This window comes from Bubalus bubalis, chromosome X (assembly GCF_019923935.1).
Source record: "Bubalus bubalis isolate 160015118507 breed Murrah chromosome X, NDDB_SH_1, whole genome shotgun sequence".
In the NCBI taxonomy this organism is placed as follows: domain Eukaryota; kingdom Metazoa; phylum Chordata; class Mammalia; order Artiodactyla; family Bovidae; genus Bubalus; species Bubalus bubalis.
The window spans coordinates 134,755,100-134,780,114 of NC_059181.1; the positions used below are offsets into that span (position 1 = coordinate 134,755,100).

Here is a 25,015-nt window from a genome sequence, read left to right on the forward strand (position 1 = left end):
CTGATGAGCTCTAGTGGTTTTCTAGTGGCATCTTTAGGATTTTCTATGTATAGTATCAAGTTATTTGCCAACAGTGACAGTTTTACTTCTTTGTTTTCAATTTGGAGTTCTTTTATTTCTTTTTGTTTTGGAGAGCAGTATGGAGGTTCCTTACAAACTAAAAATAGAACTACCACAAGATTTAGCAATCCCACTCCTAAGCATGCATCCAGAGAAAACCATAATTCAAAAAGATAGATGAGTCCCACTGTTCACTTCAGTGCTGTTTACAATACCCAAGATATGGAAGCAACGTAAAGTTCTATCAACAGATGAATAGATAAAGAAGATGTGGTACATATATACAATGGAATATTACTCACCCATAAAAAAGAATGTAATAATGCCATTTGTAGCAACATGGGTGGATTTAGAGATTACTATACTAGGTGAAGTAAGTTAGACAAAGACAAATATCATATGATATCACTTAAATGTGGAATCTAAAATATACAAATGAAGCTATTTAAAAAACAGAAATAGACTCACAGACTTTGAAAGTGAACTTATGGTTACCAAAGGGGAAAAGTAGGAGGAAGGGATAAATTAGGAGTTTGAGATTAACACATACAGGTTGCTGCTGCTGCTGCTGCTGCTACGTTACTTCAGTCGTGTCCGACTCTGTGCGACCCCATAGACGGAAGCCCACAAGGCTCCCCTGTCCCTGGGATTCTCCAGGCAAAAACACTGGAGTGGGTTGCCATTTCCTTCTCCAGTGAATGAAAGTGAAAAGTGAAAAGGAAGTTGCTCAGTCGTGTCCGACTCTTAGCAACCCCATGGACTACAGCCTACCAGGCTCCTCCATCCATGGGATTTTCCAGGCAAGAGTACTGGAGTGGGGTGCCATTGCTTCTCTGCACATACATGTTACTACATATAAAATAGATAGTCAACAAGGACCTGCTATATAGTACAGGGAACTCAATTTTCTATAATAACCTATATGGGGGAAAAAATCTGAAAAACAATGGATATAGGTATATTTATAACAGAATCTCTTTGCTGTACAGCAGACACTAACACAACATTATAAATCAAATATATTCCAATATAAAATAAAAATTAAATTTAAAAAAAGGAGCAGCTACTATGGAAAGCAGTAAGGAGGGTCCTCAGAAAGTTAAAAATTGAACTAACTACCATATGATCTGGTAATCCTACAGATTTTTTTAGTGTTTGAGAGTTTATACAAAATAATTGAAATCACAATTTCAAAGAGATGTTAGTAAGCCTGTGTTCCTTGCAGCATAATTCACAATAGCCAATGTGCAGAAGGGCTTCCCTGGTGACTTAGTGATAAAGAATCCTCCTGCAATGCAGGAACCTTAGGAGACGTGGGTTTGATCACTGCAGAAGGAAGTGACAGCCCATTCCAGTCTTCTTGCCTGGAGAATCCCATGGACAGAGGAGCCTGGCTGGCTATGGTATATGGGGTCACAAAGAGTCGGACACAACTGAAGCACCTTAGCAACACACAATATGTGGAAACAACCTAAACACTTATTGAAAGGTGAATGGGTAAAGAAAACAGGATGTATACATACAATATGATGGTATTCACTCTTAAAAAGGGGGAAATTCTGCAATATGTTAAAATACAGATGAACCTTGAAGATATTATGATAAATGAAATAAGAGCAAAATATTTGAGAGAATGAAAAATACTGCATCACAGAAATAAGCAGAAGGAAAACTACTGCATCATTTTACTTATATGAGGTGTCTAAAATAACTAAATTCATAAAATCAGAAAGTAGAATGATGGTTCCAGGTCAGGTAAAATAAAAGAGTTACTAATAGGGCATAAAGTTTCAGTCAAGCAAGATGAATTAGCTCTAGAAATCTCCTGTATAATGTCACCCCTATAATCAGCAATAATGTGTTAGTACATGTAAAAATTTAAGAAAGTAGATCTCATGTCAATTGTTCTTACCACAATCAAATAAAATTCAAGTGTGCTTATTACTTTACTTGGAAGGTGAATCAAGTTTTCTTTAAATGCAACACTAAATTTTTAAGTAGAATTCATCTTTCTATAAAACAAATTTCATTTCCTAAAACATCTGTTAAGTAAATCAATATTTTCTTATATTGTTTTGCATAGAGTAATGTTCACCTGTATTAATAGATAAATTTTTGTTTGCCTCCTTCCATACCTAGAACTCAAGAAATATTGGAAGGTAGGGTCTGTAATGGGAATACTTAGAGATTATCTATGGAGAAGGCAATGGCACCCCACTCCAGTACTCTTGCTTGGAAAATCCCATGGACGGAGGAGCCTGTTAGGCTGCAATCCATGGGGTCGCTAAGAGTCAGACACGACTGAGCGACTTCACTTTCACTTTCCACTTTCATGCATTGGAGAAGGAAGTGGCAACCCACCCCAGTGTTCTTGCCTGGAGAATCCCAGGGAAGGGGGAGCCTGGTGGGCTTCCATCTATGGGGTTGCACAGAATCGGACACGAATGAAGTAACTTAGCATAGCATAGAGATTATCTAAGACTAGCTTATAAAGTAATAATGTTGTTATTATATTATTGCAGTAGGTATATTAATAGACTTTAACTATAAAATTAATCATACAAAGCTTTCATATTGGATTAATAAGTCAAGTTGGCAAAAGCAGGATCATAAGTAACTTCTGGAAAACCCATTCCCATATCTTAAATCCATAATAACATTCCAGTCTAATTTTAGGTATTTGCATCTGTTGTATCTATAGATTAAGTCATAAGAAAAGGAATATGAAAATAAGGAAACAGCTACAATCTTTCAATATGACATATTTTGAACATAGGAAGATGAAAATGACATGCTTGACCTTAAAATACAACAGCTCTTTTTATAGATTATTCTGTTTGTGTCAGGAATGTCAATCAAGTACCTCATGAATATATTTCAGCAGCTGTGAAATTTGATTAAAATTTAATGTAGCCTTACTTCTTCCCTAAGTCTGAATGACTTTAGATGGGCAACTATCTGTGAAATTATGATTTTGCTTATTAATTGTTCATGATCTTTATATGAAGTTACTTTTAATTTGTTCTAAAAACTGATGGGGATTATATTAACTTCATGACAATATTATCACTTGAATATTCCCAGCACAGTGTCAAATAAGAGTTATTAATGATAAGTACATTTTCTTCAGGAAAGGATGTGTGTTTACACACACACTTCTGAAAATTCACACACACACTTCTGAAAATTATTCGAGAGTACTCTTTAAGTAAATTGGGACTAAACATGCTAGCTTAATGAATAAGGATACTTTAGAAATTATGAACATTTATAACTTATATTGAGATCTGAAAAAACATAGTGTTTATCTTATTTACTGTTGGAATGTGTCTAAGGATAGTAAGTTGTAAAACAGTAATAATGGATACAAAATAGTTGTCTTCCCTCATAGTGTTGTAAGCTATGTAATTATTCAGAAAAAGAGATGAAATATATCCTGCATCCTAAGTGGAATCTTGAAATGGTTGGGACCTCTCTTATCTATGATTTTTTTTTTACCCCAGGTATATAATTTTAAACCCATTATATTATCATTAAAAGATATTGAACATTATTGGAGTAAAGGAAGTCAGAGATATCATGTGAATTAAGTCACAAATATAATTGGATCTCAGTATTTTATTCAGTTAATTCTTTCTGATCTTTATCAGCTATCCACTGTGTGCTGTGTATAAGACTTAGTTCTATTGTTCAAGCTGCTTGGAATCTCCTAAGGATGATAACACATATGTAGCAGTTAGAAAACAAGGAATGTATTACTTTTCTATTGCTGTATGAAAATTGTCACACATTTAGGGGCTTAAAACAACACATATTTATTAGCTCATAGTTCTATGGGTTGATCTTTGGTTCCTCGACAGTAACCAGAGATCAAATTGCCAACATCTGTTGGATCATGGAAAAAGCAAGAGAGTACCAGATATCTACTTCTGCTTTGTTGACTATGCCAAAGCCTTTGATTTTGTGGACCATAACAAACTCTGGAAAATTCTTAAAGAGAGGGGAATACCAGACCACCTGACCTGCCTCTTGAGAAATCTGTATGCAGGTGAGGAAGGAACAGTTAGAACTGGACATGGAATAACAGACTGGTTCCAAATTGGGAAAGGAGTATGTCAAGGCTGTATATTGTCACCCTGCTTATTTAACTTATATGCAAAGTACATCATGAGAAACGCTGGGCTGGATGAAGCACAAGCTGGAATCAAGACTGCCGGGAGAAATACCAATAACCTCAGATATGCAGATGACACCACCCTTATGGCAGAGAGTGAGGAGGAACTGAAGAGCCTTTTGATGAAAGTGAAAGAGGAGAGTGAAAAAGGTGGCTTAAAGCTCAACATTCAGAAAACTAAGATCATGGCATCTGGTCCCATCACTTCATGGCAAATACATGGGGAAACAGTGACAGACTTTATTTTCTTGGGCTCCAAAATCACTGCAGATGGTGACCACAGCCATGAAATTAAAAGACACTTGCTCCTTGAAAGAAAAGTTATGATCAACCTAGACAGTATATTAAAAAGCAGAGACATTACTTTGCCAACAAAGGTCCATCTAGTCAAGGCTACAGTTTTTCCAGTGGTCATGTATGGATGTGAGAGTTGGACTATAAAGAAAGCTGAGCACTCAAGAATTGATGCTTTTGAACCATGGTGTTGGAGAAGACTCTTGAGAGTCCCTTGGACTGCAAGGAGATCCAACCAGTCCATCCTAAAGGAAATCAGTCCTTAATATTCATTGGAAGGACTGATGCTGAAGCTGAAACTGCAGTACTTTGGCCATCTGATGTGAAGAGCTGACTCACTGGAAAAGAACCTGATGCTGGGAAAGACTGAGGGCACCAGGAGAAGGGGACAACAGAGGATGAGATGGTTAGATGGCATCACTGACTCAATGGACATGAGTTTGGGTATACTCTGGGAGTTGGTGATGGACAGGCAGGCCTGGTGCACTGCAGTACATGAGGTCACAAAGAGTCGGACAAAACTGAGCAACCGAACTGAACTGACTGAGTTCTATGGGTTAGAATTCCAGGCAGGCTCAGCTGGCTTCTCTGCTTACAGTGTCAAAACACCAAAATCAAGGTATATGGAAGCTTTGAGGATAATCTACTTCAAAAGTCATTTATGTTGTTTAAGATTTCATGTCTTTGCAGTTTTAATTCTGAGGTCTCAACTTCTTTCCTGTTTTCAATGGGGGCCCACTTTCAACTTGTAGAGATGATCTATATTCCTTGGCACATGAATCCTTCCATCTCAAAACAGCAATGGTGCATTAAATCTATTATTTCACACTTGTATTTGCTTTGGCTTCTACCACTAGTTAGAGCCAACTGCCCATATGATATATTATTTCTCCCTCATTTTGCTTTCAGCCTATGTTTTGCTTTGGAACTGAAGTGCCTCTCTTGTAGATAACATGTGTTTGCATCATGTATTTTTTTTAATTTCTTCTGCTGATTAGTGTGTTTTAACTGGAATGTTTTATTTATTTATAATTAATGTAACCACTGATAGAAAGGATCAATATCTGGCATTTAGCTATTATTTTCCTTCTCTATATACTTTTTTTTAATTTTATTTTATTTTTAAACTTTACATAATTGTATTAGTTTTGCCAAATATCAAAATCTATATACTTTTGTATTTTCTGTTGCTGTGTTCTAGCATTATTGGTTTCTTTTAAAATTCTTATAGTGTACTGTTATTATTCCCTTTTCATTTCTTTTATTAGATTGGTGTAAATGTAATTGTGGTTTCAGATTGTGTTTATTTAAATCATTATAACTAGGCTCAAATGCATCTTTATCTATCAAAATAGGAACCATTACAATCAACACACTTTTGACAGTGAGAAATATGTTTAAGTTTGTTTATTCCTGTAGTATTAAAATCTATGCTTCTGAATTTGATGATGTGAGCTGGAATCAAGATTGCTGGGAGAAATATCAATAACCTCAGATATGCAGATGATACCACCCTTATGGCAGAAAGGGAAGAAAAACTAAAGAGCCTCTTGATGAAAGTGAAAGAGGAGAGTGAAAAAGTTGGCTTAAAGCTCAACATTCAGAAAACTAAGATCATGATATCCAGTCCCATCACTTCATGGCAAATACATGGGGAAACAATGGAAACAGTGAGAGACTTTGTTTTTTGGGCTCCAAAATCACTGCAGATGGTGACTGCAGCCATGAAATTAAAAGATGATTGCTCCCTGAAAGAAAAGTTATGACCAACCTAGACAGCATATTAAAAACCAGAGACATTACTTTGTCAACAAAAGTCCATCTAGTCAAAACTATGGTTTTTCCAGTAGTCATGTATGGATGTGAGAGTTGTACCATAAAGAAAGCTGAGTGCTGAAGAATTGATGCTTTTGAACTGTGGTGTTGGACAAGACTCTTGAGGGTCCCTTGAACTGCAAGGAGATCAAACCAGTCCATCCTAGAGGAAATCAGTCCTGAATATTCATTAGAAGGACTGATGCTGAAGCTGAAACTCCAACACTTTCACCACCTGATGCGAAAAACTGACTCATTTGAAAAGACCCTGATGGCTGGGAAAGATTGAAGGGGGGAGGAGAAGGGGGCGACAGAGGATGAGATGGTTGGATGGCATCACTGACATGATGGACATGAGTTTGAGCAAGCTTTGGGCATTGGTGATGGACAGAGAACCCTGGCGTGTTGCAGTCCATGGGTTCAGAAAAAGTCAGACATGCCTGAGTGACTGAACTGAATTGGAAAGCATTTTCTGTGTCCTGCTGGTTGTGGAAGCATCTTCTCTGAAAAAAGTTGTCGAAATGCTTAAAGAAGTGTAGTCATTTGGCAAGAGGTCAGGTGAATATGGCAGATGATGCAAAACATTGTAGCCCAATTCGTTCCTCTTTTGAAGTGTTGGTTGTGTGCTGTGGGGTTGGGTGTTGTCAAGGAGAAGAGTTGGGCCCTTATTGTTGACCAATGCTGGATGCAGGCATTGCAATTTTCAGTGCATCCCATTGATTTGCTGAGCATACTTCTCAGATATAATGGTTTTGCTGGGATTTGGAAAGCTGTTTTGGATCAGATGGTTGGCAGACCACCAAAGAGTGACCATGACCCTTTTGGTAGAAGTTTGGCTTTGGGAAGGACTTTGTAGCTTCTTCTTAGTCTAAGCACTGAGCTGGTCATCACTGGCTGTTGTATAAAATCTACTTTTCATCGCATGTCACAATCCAGTCAAGAAATGGTTCATTTTTGTTGCATAAAGTAAGAGAAGATCTTGACTCTTCAAAATGCTGATTTTAAAAAAATTTTGGTCAGCTCATGGGGCACCCACTTATCGAGCGTGTCCACCTTTCCAATTTGTTTCAAATGCCAAACTACTGTACAGTGATCAATGTTGAGTTCTTTGACAATCTCAGTGTAGTTCTAAGAGGATCAGCTCTGATGATGGCTCTCAACTGTCAGACAACTTCCAATGGCTGGCCATTGCTTTCCTCATCTTCAAGGCTCTTGTTGCCTTTGTAAAACTTCTGGAACCATCACTGCACTGTATGTTTGTTACCAGTTCCTGGGCCAAATGTGTTGTTGATGTTGGCAGTTGTCTCCACTGCTTTATGACCCATTTTCAACTCAAATAAGAAAATCACTCGAATTTGCTTTTTGTCTAACATCATGTCCATAGTCTAAAACAAATATAAAATAAACAGCAAGTAACGAGTCATTATAAAAGAAGAAAGTGAGAAATGTGCATAAAATGTATAACATTATCACATTTATTTAACATGTATCCCAATATCAAAGGCAAATTTCACCAATGCAAAAACCACAATTACTTTTGCACCATCCTAATACTGTACTTTAAGTTATTTTAGTAGTTGCTCTGGAAATTGCAATTAATATTAAAATAATCTAGCTTCAATTATTACCAGATTAATTTAAATAACAGGAAACTTTACTCAAATATAGCTGCATTTCTTCTCTCTGTTTTTTTTTGTATTTTATACAAATTCACACACTTGTGTATAATACTTGTCTATAATTTATACAAATTATGTACATTCTCAGTCAATTCAGAACAAGTTTGAAAGTATTGTATTATGCATTTGTCTTCTAAATCAGAGGGACCATGGGAGATAGGAACAATAAATAAATTAATACTATTTCATAATATTTACCTATGTTGTTACCTTTACTGCTGTTCTTTCATTTTTATTTTTGGTGAGAATTCAGCTTACTCTCTGGAGTCATGTCAACCTGAAGAACTTTCTTTGGTATTTCTTGTGGGGCAGATGTGCTAGTGATATGATCTGTAAGTTTTTTATTATCTGGGAATTATGTAACTTTTCTTTACTTTATGGATATTTTTCAGTTCAGTCGCTCAGTCGTGTCCGACTCTTTGCGACCCCATGAATCGCAGCACGCCAGGTCTCCCTGTCCATCATCAACTCCCAGAGTTCACTCAGACTCACGTCCATCGAGTCAGTGATGCCATCCAGCCATCTCATCCTCTGTTGTCCCCTTCTCCTCTGCCCCAATCCCTCCCAGCATCAGAGCCTTTTCCAATGAGTCAACACTTTGCATGAGGTGGCCAAAGTACTGGAGTTTCAGCTTTAGCATCATTCCTTCCAAAGAATACCCAGGGCTGATCTCCTTCAGAATGGACTGGTTGGATCTACTTGCAGTCCAAGGGACTCTCAAGAGTCTTCTCCAACACCACAGTTCAAAAGCAACAATTCTTTGGCACTCAGCTTTCTTCACAGTCCAACTCACACATCCATACATGACCACTGGAAAAACCATAGCCTTGACTAGATGGACCTTTGTTGGTAAAGTAATGTCTCTGCTTTTCAATATGCTATCTAGGTTGGCCAAAACTTTTCTTCCAAGGAGTAAGCGTCTTTTAATTTTATGCTGCAGTCACCATCTGCAGTGATTTTGGAGCCCAGAAAAATAAAGTCTGACACTGTTTCCACTGTTTCCCCATCTACTTCCCAGGAAGTGATGGGACCAGATGCCATGATCTTAGTTTTCTGAATGTTGAGCTTTAAGCCAACTTTTTCACTCTCCTCTTTCACGTTCATCAAGAGGCTTTTGAGTTCCTCTTTACTTTCTGCCATAAGGGTGGTGTCATCTGCATATCTAAGGTTATTGATACTTCTTCTGGCAATCTTGATTCCAGCTTGTGCTTCTTCAAGCCCAGTGTTTCTCACGATGTACTCTGCATATAAGTTAAATAAGCAGGGTGACAATATACAGCCTTGATGTACTCCTTTTCCTATATGGAACCAGTCTGTTGTTCCATGTCCAGTTCTAACTGTTGCTTCCTGACCTGCATACAAATTTCTCAAGAGGCAGATCAGGTGGTCTGGTATTCCCATCTTTTTCAGAATTTTCCACAGTTTATTGTGATCCACACTGTCAAAGGCTTTGGCATAGTCATTAAAGCAGAAATAGATGTTTTTCTGGAACTCTCTTGCTTTTCGATGATCCAGCAGATGTTGGCAACTTGATCTCTGGTTCCTCTGCCTTTTCTAAAACCAGGTTGAACATCAGGAAGTTCATGGTTCACATATTGCTGAAGCCTGGCTTGGGGAATTTTGAGCATAACTTTACTAGCATGTGAGATGAGTGCATTGTGCGGTAGTTTGAGCATTCTTTGGCATTGCCTTTCTTTGGGATTGGAATGAAAACTGACCTTTTCCAGTCCTGTGGCCACTGCTGAGTTTTCCAAATTTGCTGGCATATTGAGGGCAGCACTTCCCCAGCATCATCTTACAGGATTTGAAATAGCTCAACTGGAATTCCATCACCTCCACTAGCTTTGTTCGTAGTGATGCTTTCTAAGGCCTACTTGATTTCACATTCCAGGATGTCTGGCTCTAGGTCAGTGATCACACCATCGTGATTATCTGGGTCGTGAAGATCTTTTTTGTACAGTTCTTCTGTGTATTGTTGCCATCTCTTCTTAATATCTTCTGCTTCTGTTAAGTCCATACCATTTCTGTCCTTTACCGAGCCCATCTTTGCATGAAGTGTTCCTTTGGTATCTCTGATTTTCTTGAAGGGATCCCTAGTCTTTCCCATTCTGTTGTTTTCCTCTATTTCTTTGCATTAATCGCTGAAGAAGGCTTTCTTATCTCTTCTTGCTATTCTTTGGAACTCTGCATTCAGGTGTTTATATCTTTCCTTTTCTCCTTTGCTCTTTGCTTCTCTTCTTTTCACAGCTATTTGTAAGGCCTCCCCAGACAGCCATTTTGCTTTTTTGCATTTCTTTTCTATGAGAATGGTCTTGATCCCTGTCTCCTGTACAATGTCACGAACCTCAGTCCATAGTTCTTCAGGTACTCTATCTATCAGATCTAGGCCCTTAAATCTATTTCTCACTTCCACTGTATAATCATAAGGGATTTGAATTAGGTCATACCTGAATGGTCTAGTGGTTTTCCCTAGTTTCTTCAATTTAAGTCTGAATTTGGCAATAAGGAGTTCATGATCTGAGCCACAGTCAGCTCCTGGTCTTGGTGGTCTGGTATTCCCATCTCTTTTAGAATTTTCCACAGTTTATTGTGATCCACACTGTCAAAGGCTTTGGCATAGTCAATAAAGCAGAAATAGGTGTTTTTCTGGAAGTCTCTTGCTTTTTCCATGATCCAGCAGATGTTGGTAATTTGGTCTCTGGTTCCTCTGCCTTTTCTAAAACTAGCTTGAACATCTGGAAGTTCACGGTTCACGTATTGCTGAAGACTGGCTTGGAGAATTTCGAGCATTACTTTACTAGCATGTGAGATGAGTACAATTATAAGGTAGTTTGAGCATTCTTTGGCATTGCCTTTCTTTGGGATTTGAATGAAAACTGACCTTTTCCAGTCCTGTGGCCACTGCTGAGTTTTCCAAATTTGCTGGCATATTGAGTGTAGCACTTTCACAGCATCATCTTTCAGGATTTGAAAAAGCTCAATTGGAATTACTGGTTATATAATATATTTTTAAAATTGTGGCCATTATACTTAACCTGAGATCTAACCTTTAGCAGTTGTTTAAGTGTAAAACAAAATATTGTTACCTATAGGCACACTGTTGCACATCATATATCTAGAACTTAGTCATCTTGCATAGCTGAAACCGTATACAAGTTGAATAACAGTTCTTCATTTCTCCCTTCCCTCAGCCCCTTGCAACCACCATTCTACATTCTGCTTCTATGAGTTTGAATATTTTAGGAACTGTAGGATCCTTTCTATTCAAGGTCTTTATCTTTCTGTGACTGCATGATTTCACTTAGCATGATGTCCTTGATTCTTATCCATGTTGTTCTATATCAAATAATTTTCTTCTTTTTTAAACATGCATAGTAGTCTACCATACATCTGTCTCCTTGCTGAACTCATTTTGATAATGCCTTATTTTCCTGATGTGTTGAGTATTCTTCTGATGGTTATTTTGAATTATCTTGTAATTCCTATATCTGTTTCATTAGGGTCAGCTTTATCTTATTCCTTTGTTTGGATCATGTTTCCCTATATCTTCATTTCCTTACGTCTCTATGTTGATGTTGATATTTACACAGTAGATGAAAATACCACCTCTCCCAGTCCTCATGGATTGGTCTCATACAGGAGAAGAACTTCCTCAATCCACCTGGGCAGAGATTTCATAGGCCTTTCAAACCCTTGTGCTATCAAACTGCAGATTTTATTCTTAGCAGCCTCCTGGTCTTCTCAAGTGGCTTAGTGGTAAAGAATCCACCTGTCAGTGCAGACGACTGGTAAAGCTGTATAACTGTTAAAACTGTCAAACTGATAAAGCTGTAATTTTCTGTTCGACCATGGCTGTGTGGTTTGAGGAACTCCCTCAGAAAAGTACAAACTTTTTCCTTTCTTGTCTCTTGCATGTACAGTTTTTTAAGAAGCTGCACTGACTTTGTCTTGCTGTTGGATTCTTTCCAGCACCTTTAAAAATAGTTTCCTTTTATATTGGGTGTTAGTCAGTCAGTCGTGTCCGACTCCCTGTGACCCCGTGGACTGTAACCCACCAGGCTTTCTCCAGGCAAGAATACTGGAGTAATTTGCCATTTCCTTCTTCAGCCTTTATTAGTCCAGGTTTTATAAGTGTTATCTGCACACAACCACTTTATTCTTCTTCTATCATGGAAATTCTCTCCAAGAATTACGTGTCAGAAAAAAAGGAGTTTGTGTATAAACAATTTCACTCTAACATTATATATCAGTGAAATTTGAATAGTAAGGAAATATATGAAAATTCATATCAAAGCATTATTATGCAGTTAATCAGATGATTATGAAGGCTGTGCAAAACAGAAAATGTATGCTATATAATATTAGTTGATTAGAGAAAAATATAGAATTATATCTTCAATGGGGAACACATGTATACCTGTGGCAGATTCATTTTGATATTTGGCAAAACTAATACAATTATGTAAAGTTTAAAAATAAAATAAAATTAAAAAAAAATAAAGCAAAAAAATACTTAAAAAAAAGATAGCATGTTAACAATACATAGCTGAGCATGAGGAAAATGGAATAATTTATTTTGAATGTAGTATTATAAGAAGCTTTTTATTCATTCATTCAACAAATATGGTGACTACTACTAATCACCTCTGTAGATAAATAGCTGAAACAAAAATATTACCATGCTTATGGAACTTAGAATCTTATAGAAATGCATATGCAGACAAAAATTTTTATAATGGACAAAATTTGCCAGTGTATAAACTGTGCATTATGTATTGGGAATAAAAAGAAACAGATCTTGAGTATTTAACTCATTTTTTTTTATTTGAAGCTATTATATTTCTTATTCAAATAATAGTTTACACACATTTTAGAAAAGAAAAAACTATCTGCAAAGTATATTTAACTTTAGCTGACTTTTCATGGAAGGTTAAACTTCATAAAGTTGGCTCTGAGTTAGAAAACAGAAACCATTTGGGGTCCTTATATATGTATTTTATTAAATATTTATAGCAGAACCAAAAAAGTTAAGCATTTGCATTATAATATGCAGTTTTATACATTAGAACCCTGACATATTATATTCATGGTTTCTGCCTTCTAGATTTTTAGAACCTAAAAGTACTTACTTAAGTGAAAGTGATACGAGGCATAGGTTACAGAAAGTATAGTATTTGACAACCAAGACAGATTTATATACATATATAGTCTGCTAAATATTTCCTTTGATTAAACCTAAGCCTTAATCGATAACTTCAGAAGGAAGATATCTCTAAGAATAAGTTGATTCTGAAAATATTAACTTAGAAGCAAAGCAGAATTTTACTGCTTGTATTATAGTTGTTCATATACATTTTCTATCATTCTACCCTCCCCCCCCTTTTTTTTTTTTCATGTTAAGCTCACTGAGGGAAAGGGCCATATTGGAGTCATGTTTTTATTCTCTACACAGTTTTTGCATGATGCCTTACACATATGTACATTCAATAAATATTTTATAATTGTTTTTATAAAAATTATATTTATCTACAGGAATATGGAGCAGAAAGGACCTTTTTTATTTTCTTGAAAACATAACCAAATATATTTAAAACCGTTTTAAAATCTCTCAGTATTTCACTTGTTTTCTTCTCCTTTATTCCCCTCTGTCCCTACTTTAAACTACAGTCAAATGTCTTATCTTGCAAACTGTGCATATGCAGTGATAATAAGATATTAGTATGGCTGACACTGAAAGAAGCAATTAGAGGGCATATGTGAAATAAATCCAAAGTTAATAGATTCTTAAACCAATTCAATGCATCTTTCAAGGCTGCTTAAAAGGAAAATCCATCTGTAGCTGTTTATTCATTTGTACAGTAACAATTACTTTGATAGAGGAAAGACTTTTAATAGAGGCCAGACCAATTGACTTTAAGACCAAAGAATAAAGCCTAGACTTTCATTATTTATTTATTTATTTTTTTGTTTAGCAAGCAATGTTTATTTACTTTATTTTTTCCAATTCTATTATTTATTTTTTTATCTCTATTATCTTTTTTTTTTTTTTTTTACTTTACAATATTGTATTGGTTTTGCCATACATCAACAAGAATCCGCCACAGGTGTACACATGCTCCCCGTCCTGAACCCCCCTCCCACCTCCTTCCCCATATCATCCCTCTGGGTCATCCCAGTGCACCAGCCCCAAGCATCCTGTATCCTACATCAAACCTGGACTGGTGATTTATTTCTTATATGATATTATACATGCTTCAATGCCATTCTTCCAAATCATCCCACCCTCTCCCTCTCCCACAGAGTCCAAAAGACTGTTCTATACATCTGTGTCTCTTTTGCTGTCTCACATACAGGGTTGTCATTACCATCTTTCTAAATTCCATATATATGCGTTAGTATACTGTATTGGTGTTTTTCTTTCTGGCTTACTTCACTCTGTAAAATAGGCTCCAGTTTCATCCACCTCATTAGAACTGATTCAAATGTATGCTTTTTAATGGCTGAGTAATACTCCATTGTGTATATGTACCATAGCTTTCTTATCCATTCATCTGCTGATGGACATGTAGGTTGCTTCCATGTCCTGGTATTATGAACAGTGCTGCGATGAACACTGGGGTACACGTGTCTCTTTCCCTTCTGGTTTCCTCGGTGTGTATGCCTAGGAGTGGGATTTCTGGATCATAAGGCAGTTCTATTTCCAGTTTTTTAAGGAATCTCCACACTGTTCTCCATAGTGGCTGTACTAGTTTGCATTCCCACCAACAGTGTAAGAGAATTCAGCACCATCAAACCAGCTCTCCAACAAATGCTAAAGGATCTTCTCTAGACAGGAAACAAAAAAAGATATAAAAACAAGGCCCCTATATATGGCACTACAAAGCAGCATGGTTTCTTAGGTGGCCTGGAAAGTCTTCAGGATTAAATGAAATTTTCCCCAAACTTTAAAAGATTAGTGGGATTTTATGAGATTCAGAAAGGTCCTCCATGCAAAGGGGGAAGCATATTCAAAGATGAGATGTGAAAGAACATGGTATCCTTAGAAAAGCAATAATGCTGTATAGCTGCTTAGAAATGTGATTAGAATCAGAAGAGTGATTGGAAAGATAATTTGAAGCTGACTTTTGTTAAGATTCTTCCCATTTAGACTTTCTCTTTGAATCTCTAAGGATATAAAACAAGAACGTAGAGTCAGTTGAGAGAAATTATTAGAAATTAACATATACAAGTTTTAAAGTTAGCAAATGAACAGCATTAAAAAGAGATGTCTTCACCCTGAAATTTATCTTCTTGCAACTGAAGCCAGTACTGTCACATTCTGATAACATATCAAAAGTATAAGAAAAATAATTGAGAGGCCAGGACTTTATAACTGCAAAAACAGTATAAACCCAAACTCTCCCAAGTTCACAGCTTTGTGATTCCTACTCTTCAGAGTGGTTATTGATCATGGAACCTATCATTAGAGATGGTGATTGTCTCCAACTCTCTTGATAAATATAAATATTTATAAAAGACATATTTGATAAGACCTATTAAATCATTTGTATACTATTCATTTGATGGGTTTTGTATTAATCTACTCTGGCTGCTATAACAGAATACCATAGGCTGAGTGACTTAATCACCAAGCCTTTATTTCTCATAGTTCTGGAGGCTAGAAGTCAAGTTCAAGATGCCAGCTTGGCAAGAGAGTCTTTTCCCTTGCTTACCGACAGCTGCCTTTTCATTGATTTCTTCCCAAAGGCCCTCTCTCCGAGGCATAAATCGTAGTTTTGGGTTTGGGGTACACAATTCACTCTTTGTTTTGTTGTTCAATCACAAAGTGGTGTCCAACTCTTTTGCAACCCCGTGGACTGTAGCCCACCGGGCTCCTTTGTGCATGGGATTTCATAGGCAAGAATACTGGAGGGGGTTGCTATTTACACCTCCATGGGATTTTCCACAGATCAAACCTCCATATCCAGCATTGACAGGCGGATTCTTTACCCCTGAGCCACCTTACCCCTGTTCAGTTCAGTTCAGTTCAGTCCAGTCACTCAGTCGTGTCCAAATCTGTGCGACCCCATGAATCGCAGCACGTCAGGCCTCCCTGTCCATCACCATCTCCCGGAGTTCACTCAGACTCACGTCCATCGAGTCAGTGATGCAATCCAGCCATCTCATCCTCTGTTGTCCCCTTCTCCTCCTGCCCCCAATCCCTCCCAGCATCAGAGCCTTTTCCAATGAGTCAACACTTCACATGAGGTGGCCAAAGTACTGGAGTTTCAGCTTTAGCATCATTCCTTCCAAAGAATACCCAGGGCTGATCTCCTTTAGAATGGACTGGTTGGATCTCCTTGCAGTCCAAGGGACTCTCAAGAGTCTTCTCCAACACCACAGTTCAAAAGCATCAATTCTTCGGTGCTCAGCTTTCTTCACAGTCCAACTCTCACATCCATACATGACCACTGAAAAAACCATAGCCTTGACTAGATGGACCTTTGTTGGCAAAGTAATGTCTCTGCTTTTGAATATGCTATCTAGGTTGGTCATAACTTTCCTTTCAAGGATAAGCGTCTTTTAATTTCATGGCTGCAGTCACCATCTGCAGTAATTTTGGAGCCCAGAAAAATAAAGTCTGACACTGTTTCCACTGTTTCCCCATCTACTTCCCAGGAAGTGATGGGACCAGATGCCACAATCTTTGTTTTCTGAATGTTGAGCTTTAAGCCAACTTTTTCACTCTCCACTTTCACTTTCATCAAGAGGCTTTTGAGTTCCTCTTCACTTTCTGCCATAAGGGTGGTGTCATCTGCATATCTGAGGTTATTGATATTTCTCCCACCAATCTTAATTCCAGCTTGTGCTTCTTCCAGCCCAGCATTTCTCATGATGTACTCTGCATATAAGTTAAATAAGCAGGGAGACAATATACAGCCTTGATATACTCCTTTTCCTATTTGGAACCAGTCTGTTGTTCCATGTCCAGTTCTAACTGTTGCTTCCTGACCTGCATACAGGTTTCTCAAGAGGCAGGTCAGGTGATCTGGTATTCCCATCCCTTTCAGAAGTTTCCACAGTTTATTGTGATCCACACAGTCAAAGGCTTTTGCTGTTAGAAAGTTATATTCTAACAGGAGAGTCGCAGCTGTCCAAATAGAGTTTGCAAACATTTTAAACACCACTTATTTTTTTTTATCAAGCTCTCTCTCTAAATAAATAAATAAATAAATACATTTCTCAAAATTTCGAAACAAATTCTTTTATAGTAAAGCTGAAACATAACTTGTTTAAAAACACATTTAATAGAGGTGCCTATTCTTAATTACAACAGATATTATTAGTAAACTTAGTAAATATGGATGTTTTAATATCTCATGAGAGTGCATGTCAGTCCTGTCTATCCTTGGAGGCCGAAGAAGGAAAACTAGAAGGGTCATAGTTTTGTTTGAACTCACTGTGAGCACATCATCCCCATTATTTATATCCTTTTTAAGATATATCATACCTAAAAATATGCTTGACCTATTACAGTTTTATAGAAAATTTCTAATTGGAAAAGACAGGTCCACACCACTGTAGTGATTTCCCGTAACTCATGTGCTTCTTATGCTGTGTAATTTACAATTGCTCTCCTTCTTGAACAGGATTAAAGTCATATGTCATGGGTGATTAGATAGCCCCTTTGTACCCTCAGGTTCAAAGAAATAAATGGGAACAATTTCCCTTTCAATAGACAATGGTGGATAAGGAAGCAAATACACAAGGTCAGCCATAATCAGCCTGCATGGCTGTGGCAGTGCCTGAAACATATACACAGTAATAGACCTGATTAAGAACACCTCTTATTTCTGATAATAATATTTTCCTCTGGATTATAACACTATGCCCTTGGAATTTTCAAAGAAAATAAAGACTTTATATATTCTTTAAAAATATTATGATAAAAATAGCAAACTGTTTCATGCTACCATTCAAGATTCAAATTTATTTTTAAAGGTTTTCCATTTCTCTCCTAATGTGTGATATATTTTGGGGAAGGAATTTTATTTGTTTGACATATTCCTTCTCTGATTCAGTCCCGCACAATATAAAAAGAAATATTTTTCAATTAAAGATTGCAGTTAATATAGTGAGCTTTGAAAAGGTCAAAACCTCAGTCTAGGCTTCAACCATAGTGATTTTTACAGAGTTTTATTTCTTTATTATTAACAATATTATGTTTGCTCTTAGGTGTAGTAAAGACAGAATTGGTCCGAGAGAGGAAAACAATACAGAATAGTTTAGCTTTCTTATTTTCTTATCCAAAAGCTTTGATAACAGAAAGGATTTCTGGCTCATTTTTGTGTGTCTGTGTGTGTTTTCCATATCCAGAAAGAAATTTACCTTGCCAGTATGTTATTTGAGATGGCATTGCTTCCTTGGAACAGTACCCAAGAGGAGGGCTGTATCCCTTTTCTAGTAATATACAACCCACACAGCAGGAAGAAGTCAGTTCATGTACTTTTAAAATAGATTTTAAACTTTGAAAAAATATGAATCTATCTGGATTGATGGTACGTATGTGTGTACATTATCTTTGCCTGTGTACTCAAATGGGGCATCTGTATTTAATCTGACAGTATATCTCATGAACATACAAATTGAGCAAGTTTCACATCCGAGGTAATCAAGTTCTCTGTGACAACCTCAGCAATCTTCCTGTTTCAGGGTTGGTGACATATCCATCCTCCTGGATAAAGCCCTGACTAATAGATGAGAATGTTAACATCTTTCACTCTTTATATCTATCCAGAGATAATTCAGAGGACAAAGGAGATAGTGTGTGCCACATTAGGGCTTGTTTTGCTCATTCCTTAGACAGTTAAGTGGAGACAGGTGACTATGAAATATGACAAAGCTAATATTTATTTTCAGCAGTAATGTTTTTACTTGAAAGCATTCCTTTGGTGAGGGGATTTCTTACTAGCTCATTTATATAACTTATTTCTATTTCAATGAAAGTTTGTAGTTTGCTATGTGATTATGTGCCACGCTGAGGCTTCTGAGAACATCCTGTCTAAGAAAACAATTTCTAACTGGTCAAGCACCTATTCCCTTTGGAAAAGAATCAGATAGGAAATTCAGTTATTCAAACAGTAGTTTGAAGCTACTATAGACTTAGAATTCCTTTTACTGCTGGAATCAATGTGCTGAAAGACAAGGGTATTTGGGGATACATGAAAAGTTTTTGTGTTGCTTATTAAGAAAAAATGTAATAGGAGCCACATGAAGATCATAACCATAGTGGTATTGAAAATGCATTCATTTCTTTCCCTTTTCTACTACCTTTTCTGGATTATTTTTTTCCCTTTTGTGTCCTAATTCTACAATGTCTTTTAGGACCAGAGATGGAAATATTAGATGCTAATAGAAATATTAATATTTTTTCATTCTATATATGGTGAATGAATGCATTTATCCTTTTGCTTCATCCCTTCCATAATTCACAATAATAATACTGAGCTTTGGAATTATTTAGAGGGCATGAAAATAGGACTGTATCAATAATAACAGATCTTATATTTTTGGCTTTCACACCACGTGCTGATTAAGAACCTTTCGTCAAGGAAACTGTTTCTTCATTGTTGGAGGGCTTGTTGTGAAGACCATTAAAGATTATTGTGTGACAGGGCACATGAACTATTTTTCCATCAGCAGATGAATGGATAAGAAAGCTGTGGTACATATACACAATGGAGTATTACTCAGCCATTAAAAAGAATACATTTGAATCAGTTCTAATGAGATGGATGAAACTGGAGCCTATTTTACAGAGTGAAGTAAGCCAGAAAGAAAAACACCAATACAGTATACTAACGCATATATATGGAATTTAGAAAGATGGTAACAATAACCCTGTGTACGAGATAGCAAAAGAGACACTGATGTATAGAACAGTCTTATGGACTCTGTGAGAGAGGGAGAGGGTGGGAAGATTTGGGAGAATGGCATTGAAACATGTAAAATATCATGTATGAAACGAGTTGCCAGTCCAGGTTCGATGCACGATACTGGATGCTTGGGGCTGGTGCACTGGGACGACCCAGAGGGATGGAATGGAGAGGGAGGAGGGAGGAGGGTTCAGGATGGGGAACACATGTATACCTGTGGCGGATTCATTTTGATATTTGGCAAAACTAATACAATTATGTAAAGTTTAAAAATAAAATAAAAAATAAATAAATAAACAACAACAACAACAAAATAAAGTAATTATTGATACAAAAAAAGAAAGAAAATAAAAGAGGAACATTTAGGATATAGCAGAAAAATATTATGTTAGTCAAGCTCTTTGAGGTTGCAAGAAAGAGACACACCTGGTTACTTTCAGTTTTGGAGATCTGTTGTAATATGCAAGAATGATTTCTTTTAAAGACCACTCCATCAACCATGTAGTTTCAGATGTATACCACAATTTATAAAAATTGGAAAATGTAGTCAGTGTTCCTTTGCTTGGCTGAAATAACCTATTTTCTCTTTGTAATCCTAACACAGTTGTCCAAATGGAGAATTTGACTTGAGTTAATAGACTGCTATATCATATGGAGTAACTTCTGGAGAGTTGGCCTCCTTCGTACAGCCCATATACTATTGCTTTCAAATAAAGAATTGATGCCTAATTTGAGGACAGCAGAGATGGCTTTAGTGAGATATAGTGTCAAAGCTAAGTAATTGCAGCCAATGCATGAGAGACAACACTGAAACTAATGATAAATCATTAGCAAGTGTATACAGTTGTACAAGAATGGTATTAAGTATTGACGATAGTATTTTTTTTTTTCAATTGGAGGATAATTGCTTTACAGTGTTGTATTGGTTTATGCTGTACAACAATGTGAATCAGCTTTAACCATACAGAGCCTTCCTCCCATTCCCACCACCCCCCCCATGCCACCCCTGACAATAGTATTTTGATCCTGATGAGGTCCATCTCTTTTGTTTACCCCTGAAACTATCTGTTCTTAGGGTACAAGCTAATATGCATTTCCCCTTAGGGCACAATTTGGGAAACTAGTAATTTAATTGGTGATATGTCATTTTGTTGATTTTAAAGTAATATTCAAACACCTTTCCTCATCCCTAATTGGCTAAAGTATTACAAAACCAAATTACATAATCCTGAAGAAACATGGTCATGGGAATATATGTAATATCATACTGAATTGCCTCATTCTTCTAATTTATCCTACATAATTTAGGTTTTCTTTGTCTTACCCAAGAATACCTCTGCCATTTATTATTCTTCAGATAGTTGAAATACGGTATTCCTAAGTAAGATTTTGGAAACTCTGTAGGACAAAGGAGCCATGGGAATCTTGTTGTAGGGTCTATGTTGTTTGGTCATTTCAGGAGTTACACTTTGCAGGTTAAGGTATATATTATTTAGCAGAGAACTAATTTTGATAACTTTTTTCTGAAGGATTTTTGATATTTGCAAGCACTTTGAGGCTTTATATGTATTACCTAGAGCTCATACAGTACAAAGAGATAGCATACTTAAAGGAGGGATTAATTTAGGGCTTATTTGTTTCATAATTTTTGGAAGAAGAGGAAAAAGTAATGGAGCATGATTCCAGATGATTGAAGGATGAAATGATTCAGTGGTTCTGCTACCATTGAAATCTATATAAAGTTTGAGAATTCCTAAGAATAAGCTAGTTATTATAAAATCAGGTCATCCAGATTCTTATTGGATTTTAACACTAAAAGTCTTACATCCTCTAGTTTCTAGTTTTCCAGAGATTGTCTCAGATTTACAACAGAAAGTTCCATATTTTGGGGAACCCCCACAGTCCCAAGGAAACCAGCACTCTTGGTTACCTCCTCATGAGAAATCTTTAGGCCAAAATCACCCAGCTAATTAAGCTGCTCCCAAATTCCTGACTCACACAAAAAAATGTTGGTGGCTTTAAACCACTGTTTTTTGTTTAAACATTTGTTTATTTATTTTTTGATTGTGCGGGGTTCTTCATTGGCGTGCCAGCTTTCTCTAGTTGTGACAAGTAGGGGCTACTCTCTAGTTGCTGTGTGTGGGCCTCTCATTGCAGTGGCGTGTCTTGTTGCACAGCACAGGCTCTATGGTGAGCAGGCTTCAGTAGTTGTGGCATGTGGGCTCAGTAGTTATAGCTCCCAGCCTCTAGAGCACAGGCTCAATAGTGGCACACGGGCATACTTGCTCCTTGGTATGTAGGATCTTCCCCAACCAGGGATTGAATCCGTGTCCCTTTCATTGGCATGTGGTTTCTTTATCACTGAGTCACCAGGGAAGCCTTAAACCACTGTGTTTTGTGGTAATTTCTACACATCAACTGATAACTAATACAGTACCCATTTTACAATTGAAGAAATAGAAGCAGACATTTTAATTTCAGAAAAAAAATGTCTTTTAAAGAGTTGCTTAGCTCACGTATGTAGTATGAATATAGATTCAGTGTGATTGTGGGCCACAATTACCATTAAGTTATGTGTGCCAAAGTGATATGAAATTTAAAAAAATATGAACCATCAATAATTCATGTTTCAGCAATGGCCTGAGATTTGAAAGAGAACAATAAGAAAGCATTATTGGTAAACATCAGAAATTTCTGATATCTTCAGAATTTACTAATGAGGAAATTGAATACTCAGCAAAATTTTGAATAAATTAAGATCACTTGCTCTCTGTATGCCATCAATATTTTGAATAACTTGCTCCAGTCAACACCTTGTCTTCCTTTAGACTGCAGACAATGAACTGGCTTACATATATTTGGGTTTAGTAGTGCAATGAGGTTTTCACAACAAGCCTCACTGTTGCTGTAAGTATTTTGAATAAACCATCAAACATGCTCAAAATAGATGCATATTTTAGCAAATAGTCTGTCTTAAGTAGCCCAATAATGAAGGTTTTACTTGCAGCAATATCATTTATTGCATTGTTTCAATTATTTTCTGTTATATACAGAGCTATCGCCAAAGGCCTTCTAGAATTCTAAGAAAAAAAAAAAACTGCCTTTTAAAGTTGAGTTGTTAGAAAATTGATAGTTTAGCATTTTATATCCTACCAGACTTGCATGAAAGTCTTGTTGAGGATAAGTAAAAAGAAATCTTTTTTCACACTCAAGTCAGTTAGAAGATTTTAAAATTAATGAAGTTTACTGTTTTTTAAAATATATTTTAAAATGTATTTTCAGGTAAATATAATAACATTAAGGTCAGATGAAGTTGGACTTTGGATATGAAATCAAAGACTTTGACCTTTACTTACATTCCAGCAATTCCTCAATCTTGCTATATCTCAGAATGACCTGGAAGCTTTAAAACTACAGACTCCAGGACTCCAACTCAGATTGAATAGCTAAGGTAGGTGTTAATTTTATTTTTGCTTTTATTTGTTTTTACAGTAACTTGATGACAGGCAAAAAGGAAGACAATTCCAGGGAAATGTACAAGATGGACTGATAGAATGAGAAGAGACAATCTCTTGAGAGACAGTGGAAGCAGGTATTTTAGATAAGGGTTTTTTAGTATAGTTTTAGGCATAAGGTGAGTACCAAGATTAGGATAGCATCGTAATGAAACACTTTGTTACTAATGTCAGACATTTCCACAGAAGTCTGTTTCTCTTTGCTATTTTTGGTTTGGTCTTGTCCTGCTCTTGTGTGCTCTTCCTTTAAAGGCCAGATAATGTTAAATTTACATCTGTATAGAATAAACCACCAGAAATTCAAACAGTTAGAAATGTCATCCTATCAGCCTGGGTTCTGCTTTGAATTCTGCCTTTCAGTCAAAGGAAAGCTTGGGCTACCCCTGAGGTTACATTTGATCCTTAAATCTTTCTGTCCCCACCAGAAGAGAGGTTAAAAAGAGAGAAAAATCCTCAAACAATACTTCTGCAAACAACTAACACCTAAACAGAAGAGAGAGGATGAGCAGGGTCAGGAGAGAAAAGGCTCAGATGAGAGTGCCCATTTATGTACAAAATAATATTACATATCACTCTTGGAGGTGGAGGCGTTATTAGATGAAAGCACTGTCATTTCATCAAAAGAAGAACAGACAGCCTCAAACCACCCCTGGAGGTATGTCTAACCGTGTTGGTATTAAGTGGCAACTTGCTATTATATGTGTTCAATCAAATATCCTTGATAGGTGCTCTTTGCACCCAGTCCAATTCTCAAATTTGGGAATCTTTGGGAATTGGATTATGTCATAACAATTGAATTTATTATGTCTTATGTCAGCAACTACATATAAGTTTATAGAGTACACAATTTTGTCTACTGTAAATTTTGTCTACTGTAAGACAAAATTGGGTACTCTATAAATTTCTATGCTTTATCTACTCAGTCACACACCCCCAAAATCAATCTAGAAGATATTTAGAAATGCAAAGAAAAATGTATGTTCTCTCTCTAAAAGCAAATAGAAAGGTAACTTAATAAAAAAAAAGATGTATTATAAATCAAGTTGTTTTTTGTTTTGTGTTGTTTTCTACAACGCTAGCTGTAGCACTCCGCTGTATTTGCATGACAACCTACATACACTCTCATGGCATGCTCAGAACAAACATTGGCATGATAATCAGACTAGGCATCTCTGCTTGGAAAAGAAAGGCTACAATACTGGTCACCAGGAGGAAGGTCAAGACATCTCTTGTGGTTATGGGAGGAAGGATCATAAAATATTAACTTTACCATTTGCAACATTGTACACTGAATTTTCTCACACATCTGTCCTTGGGTTCTGGAGTTACTGCAATAATTACATCTGTGAATCAGCTGAAGTAAATGTTACAAATAGTACAAATAATGACAGTAGCAATAGCAGCAGTTGACAGGCTATTGAAAACCTGTTTGGTGCCAACTACCTTTGGAATTCACAAAGCTCTGTGAGGGCAGGGAGTTTTGTCTGATTACTGCTATATTCTCAGTACCTAGAACCATGCCTATGACTACAGTATGGGCTCACTATAACTAGTGTGATTGAA

The 25,015-nt window shown here is 36.6% G+C and overlaps 1 long non-coding RNA gene across 1 annotated transcript in view; it reads left to right on the forward strand.

Annotated features, from left to right (window-relative positions):
• Window positions 1-25,015, forward strand: part of LOC123331832 — a 150,097-nt gene that overhangs the window by 76,350 nt on the left and 48,732 nt on the right. Inside the window, exon 3 of the long non-coding RNA XR_006548625.2 lies at window positions 23,220-23,388. This is a non-coding gene — a long non-coding RNA (uncharacterized LOC123331832). The remainder of the gene's footprint in view (window positions 1-23,219; window positions 23,389-25,015) is intronic.